The 13,503-nt window shown below is 48.3% G+C and overlaps 1 protein-coding gene across 11 annotated transcripts in view; it reads right to left on the bottom strand.

The window, feature by feature from the left end:
- Positions 1–577: 577 nt before the first annotated feature.
- The window catches only part of Jakmip3 (Janus kinase and microtubule interacting protein 3), a 146,466-nt gene continuing 133,540 nt past the window's right edge, over positions 578–13,503 (bottom strand). For 10 of the 11 annotated variants that reach the window (XM_013503117.1, XM_013503115.1, XM_013503119.1 and 7 more), the window contains one exon: positions 1,460–3,841. The gene's annotated coding sequence lies outside the window, so the exon portion shown is untranslated. Of the gene's footprint in view, positions 859–1,246; positions 1,348–1,459; positions 3,842–13,503 lie in introns of those variants that run through there. The other variant, XM_013503116.1, reaches the window with a different exon arrangement.

Genomic DNA, 13,503 nt, shown 5'->3' with positions numbered 1-13,503 from the left:
GAGAGACACAGGCAAAACTAGAGAGGGGCCGCGAGACAGACACACAGACGGACATAGATGGGCTTAGGGACTGCCAGCCGGGCTCAGAAGTGGGACCTTGAGGCGGGGAGACATCCCGGGACGCGCTTCAGGCCGGGCGGCTTGGGCCCGAGTGCTCGGCTCTCTAGAAGTGGCGGCCGGTGCCTCCGTCCTGCAGCCTCACCTGCGGAGGTCCGCGGGCTGAGGCCGCGCTGGGCTGCCCTCGGCGACTGGCCGCAATCGCCGGCCGGTCTCCGCCTGGTTCTCCAAGTATCTCCGAGAGGCTGCGCGGCCCGAAGTAGGGCTCGCTCACCCTTGGGTCTTGGGGTCCGCCGCGCAGTGCGTCCAGTGGCAGTGTCTTGTTCTCGAAGGCATCCTCCACGCAGTGGAAGACCCCGCCGAGTTTGGGCCAGGCCACAGGCTTCGCGGGACCGCGCGGCCGTGGTGCAGTCATGGCAGGAGTCAGCGACCCGCGTCTGGGTTTCCGAGACCCCTGCAGGTCTACACGTGCGACGAAGACCCGACCTTCCCTTGCCTCCCCCTCTCCCCGCCCCCTCCCACCACACCCCTTGCCTGGCTCAGTGGAGCTGGCGCTGTTCATACAGCAGGTGCTGAACGAACTGCCTGGTCTGGCCCCAGGAGCACAGCTGCCCAGCAAAACACAGCCGCTCACCCTCGGGGCACGCGTGGGCTCTGACTCCATCCACACGCAGGAAACGCTGAAAGGGAGCGAGTGCTAGAGAAGCTGCGGTTTATGGGAGCTCCATCACACTCCAGAGCCCTTGGGAGAATCCACACCGGGCAAGGAGGCCCTGATCGAATCATCAGCAGGAGTAAGATCTGGGGATCAGCAAGCGGAAGCAGTTCTTAACCTCGCTGAATGTCGAGGTGGAAGACTTAGGGTCAGACAAGACAGAAGGGGATCTCAGCTGTCCAGAGATCACAGGGCAATACTGTCACACTGTAGATAAATGTGGCGACTGATTTTGAAAGAAAAGACCCCAGCCTTTGTGTTGTTGGTGCAGCCGGGCATTTCAGAGCTCAAGTGCAGAAAGATGCGTCACTAGGACACCCACAATGGTCTACAATGGACACTGACAACTGCTCTTACTCATGTGCAAAGATCCCCCTTTTCTAAGTTATTTGCATTCTTTCTCTGTCAGTTCACATTTGACAGACAGGAGAAAGCTTTCCAGTTGGCCAGCCTCAGCCAGGTGCTGCCAGGTACCTGATGCAGAGGTCTACTCCAGGTGACTTTAGGTGATTCTCAAGGAGGCTGCAGGTAAACCCCAGCTCTGCCCCAGTGGGCAGCAGGTCCAGATTCCCTTTCTGGTATAGAAAGAGGCATTATTGTTCATAGAATGAATGCAAAAAATGGCTACAATAGCCCATAAGTTCAAATCTTAATAATATCCATGGGGGTGCTTTGAGCTTCTAAGATTTTAAAACAATTTTTATTAAAACTGTACAATAATTTACAAATAAGTAAAAATTCTCTGGTATATCATAGGAATTACAATACAAAAATATGTGTAAAATTTTGTAGTGGGTCACCATAGAAACCTAGTTTAGGCCTGCGAATACTGTTTAGTATTGAACAGAGTATCACATGTTAAGAATGTAGTAATTAAGGAAATGCCTCAGAGAACACAAATACTGCCTGGCATATTGCCATAAGAAAACAAATCCTGTTAATTTTTGCATAAATTTACAATAAAGCTTTTAAAAATATACAGTAAACAAATATATGCTTACATATATTCACAATATGATTTTCCTGAGCCTAAACTTAAATCCATTACTTTGTAGAAAACACACAACCCATCTTAAGGTTTCAATGATGGAGTGATGGCAAGTGCTGATGAGCTGTCCATGCCTTAAAGCCACATTGCACCACCCCCTTTTGACTCCCAGTTGGTGTTCACAAGCCACGTAAGGCACTCAGGTTTCCTGAAGGCTACAGATTCTGCGAGGGCAGAGACCTTAAGTCACAGCCACAGGCCTTCGACAAATGGAACTCAACCATGGAGACAAGGTGAACACCACATGGGTGTCCACAAAGGAATCTGTATTTTACATGGATTTCTAGTTTAGACGAACTGAAACATTGTTCTTTGCACTGTAACACAGTACGGCCATGCTATATGACATGATATAGATGCATATGTCTCAGTTACACAGTAAGTATTCCTGGCCACATTTCAGCATCCCTCCTCTTGCTTCTTCAGGGCAGTGCCTTTAAAACTGATTTTCCTGTTTGAAGAGCTAGTGATAAGAGACAAATGGTCAAGGAAATTCAGCCCAGCCCACTGTTTCAATAAAAAAGAAGGTACAGTCTGGGATTTAGAAAATGCACCTTATTTTTAAAACGCTTGAACTCCTCAGATGCTCCTCAGCAAGAATGAGTGATAAATGCTAATACTGGCTTTTTTGCTAAAGCCCAGTTCTGATTTTGTAATCAGATAAAAGAAGATGCTATGACATATGCATGAAAATAATGACACCGAAAGAGGGGGATGACATCCCAACTAAATATGTGTTTTCAGGAATGTGGCAGGAGTACAAATGCAGTTTGGTTCATAGGATATTATTTAAAACATTCATAGAGCCATTTTCCTTCCCTATGTACAAACTTTTTACATATGAACAATAACTTCATAAGCATTGGTACATATTTACATGCTTTTCTTCCCTGTATAGTTTGTCTTTTTTTAAAATTACAGAACTGTGATTTAGAGTGACTGGAGTGGATGGGAGGGTATATGAAGTACTCCAGACACACACAACATGCAAAATCATGATAATCGAACTAAAACAGAGGGATGTGAATTTGGGTTGAGTCTCAAAAGCACATCCTTAGAACCAAATTGGCTGCTTTTCTCTTGCAGGTTCACGTTGGATCCCAGCCAGGAGCTTTCCCCATGGGATGCAGGCTGGCAGGGGACCACATGGAGTTTCAACATTTCTTGGATGTCTGCATTGCAGAATCCATCAGACTTTAACCCAGTGGTTCATCCATAGCTCTGTGGAAGCACTTAATGTAGGTTATTGTTTGCCATTTAGTTCCGAGTATGTTCCAAGAGGATGCAGCCATTAAAACGAGACAAAACTATGCATGGAGGAATACACAAGATTTCAGACTTGAGACAAACCTCAACATCAGGTTTAACTAGAGAGGCAGGGAACTAGGCCAGTGCCTTGTCCAAGTGAAGCATGGACTATAGTTTGAATGACAACAGAAAGAATAGGTCCCTCTTGGAGAAGTGCAATTAATAGTGCATTTCCCAGCAGAAATTCTGCACCCATGAAAGAAAAAGCATATCTGTCTGATCCTATGAAGCATTCCCCAGATTTCAACCTAGGGAACCATGGCTGGTCCACCACATCTGCATCAGAGTGGAACAATTCTTCTGACACAAATATAAAATGAACTTAATACTTCCAGACAACACAGTCATTCCTCCCTCCAGCTACTGTTTTTTTTTAAAATGCAATGCTGTATGTTACACTCACACGTGGATGCATATGGCACACCTAGTGCATCAACTTCTAGGTGCCTCAAAAGGGCTATGTTTTTGTTGTTGTTCTCTGGTTGAGTGAGGACTTGCATGAACACATGTGCAGATGTACATGCCTCTTCTAACTGAAGCACTGAGGGGAACAATCTTAGACCATCAAGGATGTGATGACAACAGAAGAACCTCTCAACCAAGGAGTCAGGCTTATCCAAGTGCAGGAAGACTTTCCTGGGTTATAGACTGGATCATCTGGCAGGAATGGAAATCACACTTGAAACTGCCTTTATTGGTGCACTGTTTTCTCTCTGGAAAAAAAAAAAAAAGTAGAAACAAATGTTTCTTTAGTGTAACCTATCTGAGACTTTCATGAGGAATGCATAGATCATGGGCTGAAACTCAAAGGGGGGGGTTAAGAGAAATGCTGGGGTTGAGGGGAAAGCGCTACTATCAACAATGGTGTGCTCATCCCAGGGGCACTGGCTTTGTGGACCCAGAACCAGCCAAGGTGCCACATCTTGAGCCTCCAGTTGGGAAAAGCAAATGTCCTCCAGGAGAGCATGTGCTTACAGAGGTGAGTCTGTGTTCCTCATGAGGTCATTTGCAGAAGTGGCCTGGAATCTTCCTCAGTGTCCATGGCAGCTGTCCACATTCCTACCCGATTTTCATTTCTTCTCATTACTAAAAAGTTGGCTTCTGCTAGGTTCTTTTCTTTTTACTTTTACATTTTTAAATGTTTTTGACAAGTTACTAAGGAGCTGCTAAGGTTCCTTTTCAAAGGGGGCTGGCCCTGACTGGACACAGAAGCAGGGCAGGGGGAGGGCAGGCAAGGGCCATAGAATTAGGATCTCCACAGTTTCTAATCTAGGACAGGTTGGGGAGGTTTTCTTTTGGCGGGGGGTTGTTTTTTATTTTCTAAACTAACTTCTAAATAGATTATCTCATATAGAGTGAAAAAGACACACAGGCTCCCCTCTGCGCATGTTATACATTACAATTGAAATTGGTGCTGCAATTAAAATCACACATTGTTCTTTAACAGGGTTCATTTAACAGGGCACCTTTAACAGGGTGCCTTTAACAGGGTTCATTTCTAAATAACTTGTCATCCAATCATCTATTTCTAGAATATTAAAGAAGAGACTCCAGTTCAGCCCTCTCATTTTGCAGATATAAAAGCTGAAGCCCCAAGAATAAAAACGATTTTCCAAAGTGGCATGTCCAAGCTGACCAGAGCCAAACTTCCTGATATCCCTCACCCTCTCACCCCACATCATTTCTCTCTGAATCATGTGACCGCCTGTCCAGGATGTGAACTAAATGCATTAAATATGGAGCAGAAATCTTGTCAAAAATAATATTCAGGACTCTAAAATCTCCTCACACTGAAAGGATGAGATAAGGACACTTGGTTACCTGTGGTCACTTGATTGCTCTCCTGAGCCAGCTGCTGTACCACTTTGGTAACACACTTCACTCATTATGTCCAGGGCCTTCTGCCAGGGCAGAGGCTGAGAGACCAACTATTATCTTGTGGTAGTGTGAAATGTTATGACAAGCATAAATACCAGAGATCCACAGCTCCACCTTCTCTCCAGAGGGTCAGAGTCTGATGCAATTTTAATATTGGTCTGTAGTATGGGTAGGTCATAAAGTATAGGAATAAGCTGATAACCAAAGTCATGAATTTAACTTATTTTATGGTACTAAAATGAGTAGGGACAAGAGGACAACAAAGTGTTCAGGTATACCATGACCCAGTCATGGCAATGGGGGTGCCCTACCAACAGGCACTAAGACACCAGAACTTCTCTGAAAGTTGAAGAAGCTGCACCCATTGGTAATGCATGAAATGGAACTGTGCATATGGAATACAAAACAGTGTTCTGATTTATGTCAAAACAGAGCTGGAAGAGCAGGGCCTTGCCGTCTGTGTTTGTGTTGGGAATTTCCATGGGATCTCAGCTATTGGGAAACACCAAGCTGTTGGCAGAGAATACAAGCACCTTCTTGGGGCCCAAAGAGCCCAGCTTGGATCAGAATTAACTACAGATGGTGACAGCACCGAAGGCCCAGGACCCACAGCCTTAGTTGGGGCTTCCAGACATAGGCACATGATATCCAGAGCTAGGGTTCCCATCTGAGATGAGGCCCTATATCCTAGAGCTCTGCTTTCTAGACTCTTTTTTTTTTTTTTTTTTTTTTTTTTTTGGTTTTTCTCCGGTACCGGGGACCGAACTCACAACCTTGCACTTGCCAGGCAGGTGCTTTGCCGCTGAGCTAAATCCCCGGCCACGAGCTCTGCTTTCTAAACACTGTGTCCCAGCACCTACCCCAAAATAACCCATACATGTATCTGCACTATCAGTTACAGGACACTGGGACATGGGCTAAAAACAGAACCTTTCCCATAAATTCTATTTGTCCAAGAATCTTCAGCCAAACATTTTCAAACTATACAGAAACAAATGACAATGACAAAACCTGTTTGAAGCTAAGGTCTTTTCATCCCAAGCTCTGATTTTTTGGGAAATATCAAGTAGATGGCCTTGCCAGACAGAGGCTTAGCTTCCTCCTCGTGGTTCTCTATGGAGTCTTTCCACGAACCCTACAGTACTGCCATCTACTCCTTGCCTGCCACAGTCATCTTTGAGGTCATCCTCTCCCAGTTCCCATGCAGGAGGGCCACACATGACCCCTTCAAATGCTGGATGGTCCTTCCATCCCAGGATGCAGGGTCACGCTGCATTGTGACCCTGAAGCTAATAAGTATATAATAAAGTGGTGCCCATTTTTATGGAGCAGGTAGCAGGTAAGGGTGAGGGTTTGGGGCTCCTGAATGCTGTGATGGTAAATTTTAGTTATCAAGTTAACTGGACCCTGGGCTGCCCAGGCAACAGGCCAAACATTCTGTGTGCTTGTGAAGATGCTCCTGAGTGAGAATCACATCTGACTGGTCAACTGATGGATTCAGGCAGATGGCCCTCCCCAGTGTGGGTGGTCTTCTCCCTCCACTGAGAGCCTGAGGAGAACAGAGGCTGAGTGAAGGTGATCCCCTTCTGCCTGATATGAATTGAGACTTGGGTCTTTTCTGGAACTTGGGCTTAGACTGAAATGTTGGCTCTCCTAGGTCTCTGGTGTGTTGACTACAGATCTTGGGTTTTGTGAACCTCTATAACTGCATGAGCCAATTCCTCATAAACAAGCTCTTCCTTTCATACACACATGTGTGAGTGCATACACACTCACACATGTACACATACACATCTTCTTGGTGCAATTTCTCTAGAAAGCCCTCACTAATGCAAATGTACTTCACTGACCACCACGTTTCAAGGTGGCCCCTTTTCAGAGCAGGAGGCCAGGCAGCCTCATGTCATACCTCTTGTGGCCATACAGCTAAGAGAGGGCAGAGGCAGGACCTGAGCCCAGGCCTACATGATTCCAAAACGGCCATATTTTAAACCATACTGCCAAGTTTTTTCAATGTCTAACAGACTGACAAGAATCATAAATCTATCAGTAATATAGACACTGTTGGGAGGGGGCCTGAGGGCTTAAAATCCCAAACTGTATCAGAATATAACTCGAAGAAAACTTAAACCAGAAGAAAAGGACATGTTCACCAAGAGCAAAGTGGTCTCCTTACAAACCCAAAACCCAGGGAAGAGGGTCCCCCATTAGGAAGTCCACAGTTCTCCTAGGTAGGGTCCTAGGAACCTTGGGAACTGGGGGAAAGATGCCTTGCTGAGAGCCAGGCAGGCAGCCTGCAAGGTGTGGATCTGTCGCTCAGACTCAGGGGACCTTACCCTGACCTCAGAGACTACTGCCTGTGGGATCCAAGCTGGGGGCAGGAAGGTATGGGATGGCAGTGAGAACACAAAGAGATGGGACAGAGAGGATTGGATCATAAAGTATGGGCATAAATTGATAACAAAGTCATGAATTTACCTCACTTTATAGTACTAAAATAAGTATAGAGAAGGGACAAGAAGACAAGAGGGTGTCCAGCTGTACTATAACCCAGACATCTTGGATTCCTGCTGAGCGCTCTGGACCTTACCTGGAAGTCCAGAATCAGGGAGAAACATCAAGGTGAGGTTTGCAGTCTCCCTAGTGACCTGATATGACAGGACTTTGAGACCCTGTGATTCCATCCAAAGCCCTGCCCTAAGGGATCTGGCCCAGCTCCAGGGCTGCCAGCAACTCCCAGCAGCAGCAAGTGGATCTCAGCTCCCTCACCTGCCTGCCTGGGATGACAGCTCGCTGCTTGTTCAGTGGCCCCTGACCTCCCTGCAGAGCTTCCTCAAAGGGCTGACAATTGTCACAGTGGATCCCTCCTAGCTCAGAAGTGTCTCTGAAGGATCTGAGAGCCTTTCCTTTGAAATGGAATCCCGGGGTGGGGGTGTCAGGTCTTCCAGCCTCCATTAGCCTCCATCTCAACTTTGATGTCTGCCAGTTGGCAGATGCAGCTGCCTGATCCCTCTGCCCTGAGCAGCTTCTTACCATGCTTTTGTAACTTTTCACTGCGCTGGCTCCTCTAAGTGCTACCCTCACAGCTCATTCTCCCTTTGAAATGCCCAAATTGCCCCTGCAGGGCTCAGAAAAGACCTCAGACCTTTCCCTACTGTCACTACTGAGAATAAAACTCATTTTCCATGTCCAGCTGTATTATCTTTGACAAGCTCTGCTGAGAGGGCAGATTAGCTGGAGGCAGGGTTGGACCTGACCGTGATGTGGGTGGGCTGGGGAGGATGAGGGCAGCCTTGCTGGGGTGGGGAGGTAGTTCTTGAAGAAATGCTTCCCAAACCCCTGGAAGGCTTAAAATCCCAAACTGTATCAGAATATAGCTTGAACAAAATTTAAACAAGAAAAAAGGGAAAAATTTTGCCAGGAAGAAAGTGGGCTTTTCACAAATATCAAACCCAGAAAAGAGGCTCTGCCATTACCACAGTTCTCCAAGTGGGGTCCCAGGAACCCTGGGAGCTGGAGGATTTGTCCTTATGTACTCCTAGCTCAAGCCCCTTGGGTGGAGGCCACAGTTCCACTCTTGCTACCTCCCCTACTGGTTAGAAAGGAATGACCATGGCACCCTACCACAGAGAATATAGACCCCTAAGGCAGCCCTGGGGGGACAACCCACCCAATCCACTGGGGGCCAGTGCACTGGGGTACACAACATCAAATTGTGCCCAAGGAGCAAATACCCTCTTGCTATGAGAACAAAGAGAAGCAAAACACAGAAGCTATTTGCCTCATTTAGGAACCAAAGGCTGGGCCCTACTGTCCTTCCTGAAGAGGTGCACAACCATAGGCAAACATCCTAGTGATAAGATGCTCAAGACTGAGTCTCAGGACTCAGCATTACCTACCATGTCCCCTTGGGCACAGAGTGCCAGTCTTCCTGGCCAGCAGTGGTCTGAGACCTTGAAGCCATGTCCCACAGCGCTGCCTACCTACTGACTGCAGAGGAGGTCCTAGGCCATGATCTCAGCCTGCTGGCATCCAGCAACTCCCAAAAGCACAGTTACTACTGGTTTTATCTATCCTTTGATGGCATCTGACATCACAATCTCTGCTGGCTCAGCCTGGTGCTGAATGTGTAAGGTGGGCTGGGACAGGGTACCTAGGAGGGTTCTCTGCTCCAAGATTTGCCACCAAAAGTTCACTGAAGGGACCTGGTCTTGCCCAGGTTCATTGTTCCGGGAAGAAGACAGGCTTTTGTGTGACAAGAGGTTCTTGATGCTCAGGACTCCCCAGATCCTGGAGAGGTGACAGGAGAGGTGGGTTTGGGAGGGACCCAGGGAGCCCAGGATGGGAGGTGGGAGAAGGGCAATGGGCCAGTGTGAGGGGCTCTGTGGATGCAGAGCGCCCATCACCCTCTTCTAATTCCCACCACAGCAAGTCTCCAGGGTGCGGGTCCACAACCTGGGGAAAGCAGAGCCTGCAAGCTGAGTCAGGCCATGGGCTCCCTGGCAGTCCCCTGGACAGGCCTGCAGGCAGCCTGGGGTCAGAAGTGGAGGTCTCCACCTAAAGAGATGCTGGGTGTGATGCTAACATTCTGTGCAACGTGGCTGGGCCTCAGGGGGCACCCAGCTATCTGGCTGGACACCCTTCTGCTGAGGCTGGGAGGGACAAAGCTTTGAAGTAGTGGACTCAGTAAAGCAGATGGCCCTCCCAGTGTGGGCGGCCTCACCGAGCCCACTGAAGGTCTGATGGGAAAAACAGGAATCAGGGGAATTTCCTCCGAATGCTGACTGCTGACTGCTGACTGCTGACTGCTGACTGCTGGAGCTGAGACGTCAGACCTCTCTGGTCCCTGCAGTGGCATTTATACCGTCCACTCCCTGAGTCTCCAGCTTGGAGACAGAAAACAAATTGTGGGGCTTCCCAGCCTCTGTACTCACATGAGCCAACTCCTCCTAGTAAACCTCGTTCTGGACATACAGCTGCATGTTCTCCCAGGAATTCTGCCTCTCTGACTGACATTCCTGCTTCTCTCTCAGACAGCCAAGCCTAGAAGTTCCAGGAAACCCACCTGACCACCCCTTTCCACACTGGCTGCTGTCAGAGATGGACCCTGACACTTTGAGAGGCTCGCTCAAGATTCCAAGTGACAATCTTGAGTGAGGAGTGTGAGAGTCCAGCTTCCAGGACCATCTCTTCCCTGGGAGCTGGGCAGGTAAGGTGTGGACATGTGATGAAGCCAGGCAGCAGTTTGAGTGGGAAGGGTCTATGTTCCCATTAGTTCTGCCCCAAGCTGCCCTCTGGGAGTCCTGGTGGCCTCTGTCCTCCCAGTAGAAGCTGGAAGCCAGCAGGAATGAGTCTCTTGGGTAGGAGGCCCTGGAGCAGACCTAGTTAAGAGAGGGTGCCTGGGCTGTTCTGGGTGAGGAGGGGCTGCAAGAGGGATGAGCAAGAGGCATAGTGAGTTCTGGGGTGGGAAGCAGCTGAGGGAAGCACACATCAGCCCAGACAGAGGGTGCAGTGCCTTAAGCTCACTTCTGCCTGAAGCTAGATGCACTGCAATGCAGTGGTCCTGCTTGGAGGCTTGGGGTTGGGGTCTTACAGAAATGGATGCATCCTAGACCCCTGGATCTCCCACCTGAGCTTAGGGGAAGGGTGTGCATGTGGCACGGCACCACAGTACACTCGATGGCCCCTACTGAGCCAGGTGGGCTCTGGGCTCTGTCTTCTCCCCATCCATTGCCCCCAGCCTCCTTCCCATTTGACCAAGAAGCCTCTGCTGAGTCCCTCATGGCCTATTTCTGAAGAGGGAGGCAGCACATGGCCGCTTTGGGCTGTGTGCCCTGGTTCAGAGTCCAGAGTGCTGATGGGATGCAGTCGCCTGCACTAGAAAGGGCTCAACCCACACCAACATGCAACATGGGACTCAAGTTCAACACCCATGGCCCTCCCCTGGACCTTGGAACTGCAGCCCCCAGGCTCTGGAGAGTAGGGGGCACCAGTGCAAAATGACATAGCCACCATTACCACTGTCCCCCTTCTATCATCCCCTACTTGCTCAGCTCCAGGCAGATGGGGCACTCTTCTGTTCCCAACCAGACATCAATGCCTCAGCTCCTAGGAGGATGGTTAGAGTGAGGGGCTGTGTCTGCAGGAAGGGAGGGGGCAATTCCAGGGGAAAAAGTGGGTCGGAAGCTTCTAGGGCTTTGTTTACTGTACACGCATAGGCCAAGGCTGGTGCCATTCACTGGTTCTAACCTCCCTCTCACCTGACAACCATCTGAGCACCCAGGATACCATGAGGTCCACATCAGCTCAGAGAAACCAGGGCCAGGACAAAGCAGTCCAGGTAATGGCCTGAAGGTACTGGATACCAGCTCAGCCCTATCACTCATGGAGAGATGAACTGGTTTGCTCTGATGTGGGGACAATCCCTGCTAGCTGGTGTACATTGTGTGTGACAAAATTCACTGCCTACCCTCCCAGGCTTCTTCCTGACCACACATGACCAACCACATGCACAGGAGTGCACACACTCAGCAAAGTGCATGTGTACACACAAGCACAAGTGCACGAGTACACAAGAGCAGGCACACACACATGCACAGCAAGGCACACAGTTATTGGTTCTTGGTTTGTTTCCTTTCTGGGTTAAAAGCAGCTGCTTGCAGTCTTGCGTGAGGGTGCCTATCTTTTATTTTCTTTCTTTTTTTTCTATCTTTTCTGATGCTGACCTCTCTAGTAATGACATCTTTTATTAATGGCCCTATGGTCACGGCTGTGAAAGGATCCATTATTGCTCTGACCAAGATGGCTACATTATAGATGGCCAGACAGCTGGCCTGCAGGCCATAAGCTCCTGGCTGAAAAGAATGAATCAGACAATACGGCAATGAAAGGAGGGAGGGAATACCCTCTGTTTCCAGCTAGTTATTCAATTTCTGTCTGAGATTTTGTGCAGATTGCACATTTGAGGAACACCACTGCCATGTAGTAAAAACAGAGAGATTTTAACAAAGAACAAAAATAAAAACCCTAAAGCTGAGGAGAACTGGAAAAGGGGCTGCAGTGCTTCCTGAAGGTGGATGTGGGCATCCATGCAAACCAGCGTTTTGGCTCCTGAGTATGCACTCAGGAAAGATGCCCATGCTAGCATGCAGCAACCTTCACAGGATGTCCCAGAAGCACTACTCACAAATCCAAAGCCTGGTCAGAATGCCCAGCAGGAATATGATGTCTTGTAGTGAAGTTGCATACTTCTAACGGTATCACTGGGTGAATCTCAGCACAATAATATTAAGTACAAAAGAATACATCCAAAAGGTATCTTTGTCATGAAGAATTAAAAACCAATAAAACCCACACTGTTCAGAGACACCTGTATCTGCCAAAAAGCAGATGTGGTGGTGCTAGTTTGGCTCACATGGTCAGAGGTAGATGTTGGTTGCAGGTGGTGGACCCACAGAAGTCACGAATGTGAAAGAACACATCACCAAGTGGGCTGATTTCAGACCATGGCAAAATTGTGGCAAGCACCAGCCTCAGAACAGGGCAAATCTGCAGCAGGAATTCACACAAAGAAAACTCCTGAGAGGTTGGGGATGTGGATCAGGGTAGAGAACTTGCTGAGCACATGTGAGGCTCTGGGTTTGATTCCCAGCACCGAAGAAAAAGAAAGAGTGGTGGGGAGGGAGAAAGAAAGAGAGAGAAGGAGGGAAGAAAGGAGACGGAGACAGAGACAGACAGACAGACAGACAGACAGACCAAAAATTCACCAACTCCTGTGATGATCAAGGGAGAGGGCTGGAGCTGGGTCTGTCAGCCTACTGACTCTGAAATTCAAATGCAGTATGTCCATGCTGGCTGCCTGAGACGGCAATACCACAGGCATGCTGTCCGCCGTCAGAAGCTCAGCTCAGGCTCAACTCTTCCTCATTCCCCATTTCTGGCTAGAGGCAAGGCTGACAAAGCTGCCTGGCTGGGTAGGCTAGCCTTGGAGGGGGACTCTGTGGGGCACTGCAGGGCCTCTGAACAGGGGCTAAGTTGGTTGGTACCTGGTGTCGGAGAGACACCTCACCTCAAAGTAGTCCCCTATCCCTGATGCCAAGAAAGCCAGGCAGCACCTGGGCATTCCCCATAAGAAACCAAGCAAAGCAACTGCCTGTGACATGACAGCCTCAAGAACTACCTGCATATGTAGATGAACCTCTTCTAAACCGCTCATTTTCTGTTTCTTTCTTTAAAAAAAAAAAAAACAAACCAATATATACAATACTCAGAATAAATCCCTCTAGAATAAATAAATACTAAGAATAAATCCCTCAGAATAAATAAATACTAAGAATAAATCTTTGGATTGTGATGGAGAATACAATAGCTATTTTTAAAAAGGAAGGCACCTATTCTATACATGCACAATGCACATTAACTGTGGATGTATTCTGAACAAGAGCTGCTTATCCCTGGATTTCGAATATGACAATACAGCCATCATTTCTGACCTGTC

The sequence above is a fragment of the Chinchilla lanigera genome, unplaced genomic scaffold (genome assembly GCF_000276665.1).
Source record: "Chinchilla lanigera isolate Chin_1 unplaced genomic scaffold, ChiLan1.0 scaffold00076, whole genome shotgun sequence".
NCBI classification, from domain to species: domain Eukaryota; kingdom Metazoa; phylum Chordata; class Mammalia; order Rodentia; family Chinchillidae; genus Chinchilla; species Chinchilla lanigera.
Note: the sequence above shows the minus strand (reverse complement) of the source record. Positions and strands in the feature narration are given on the sequence as shown.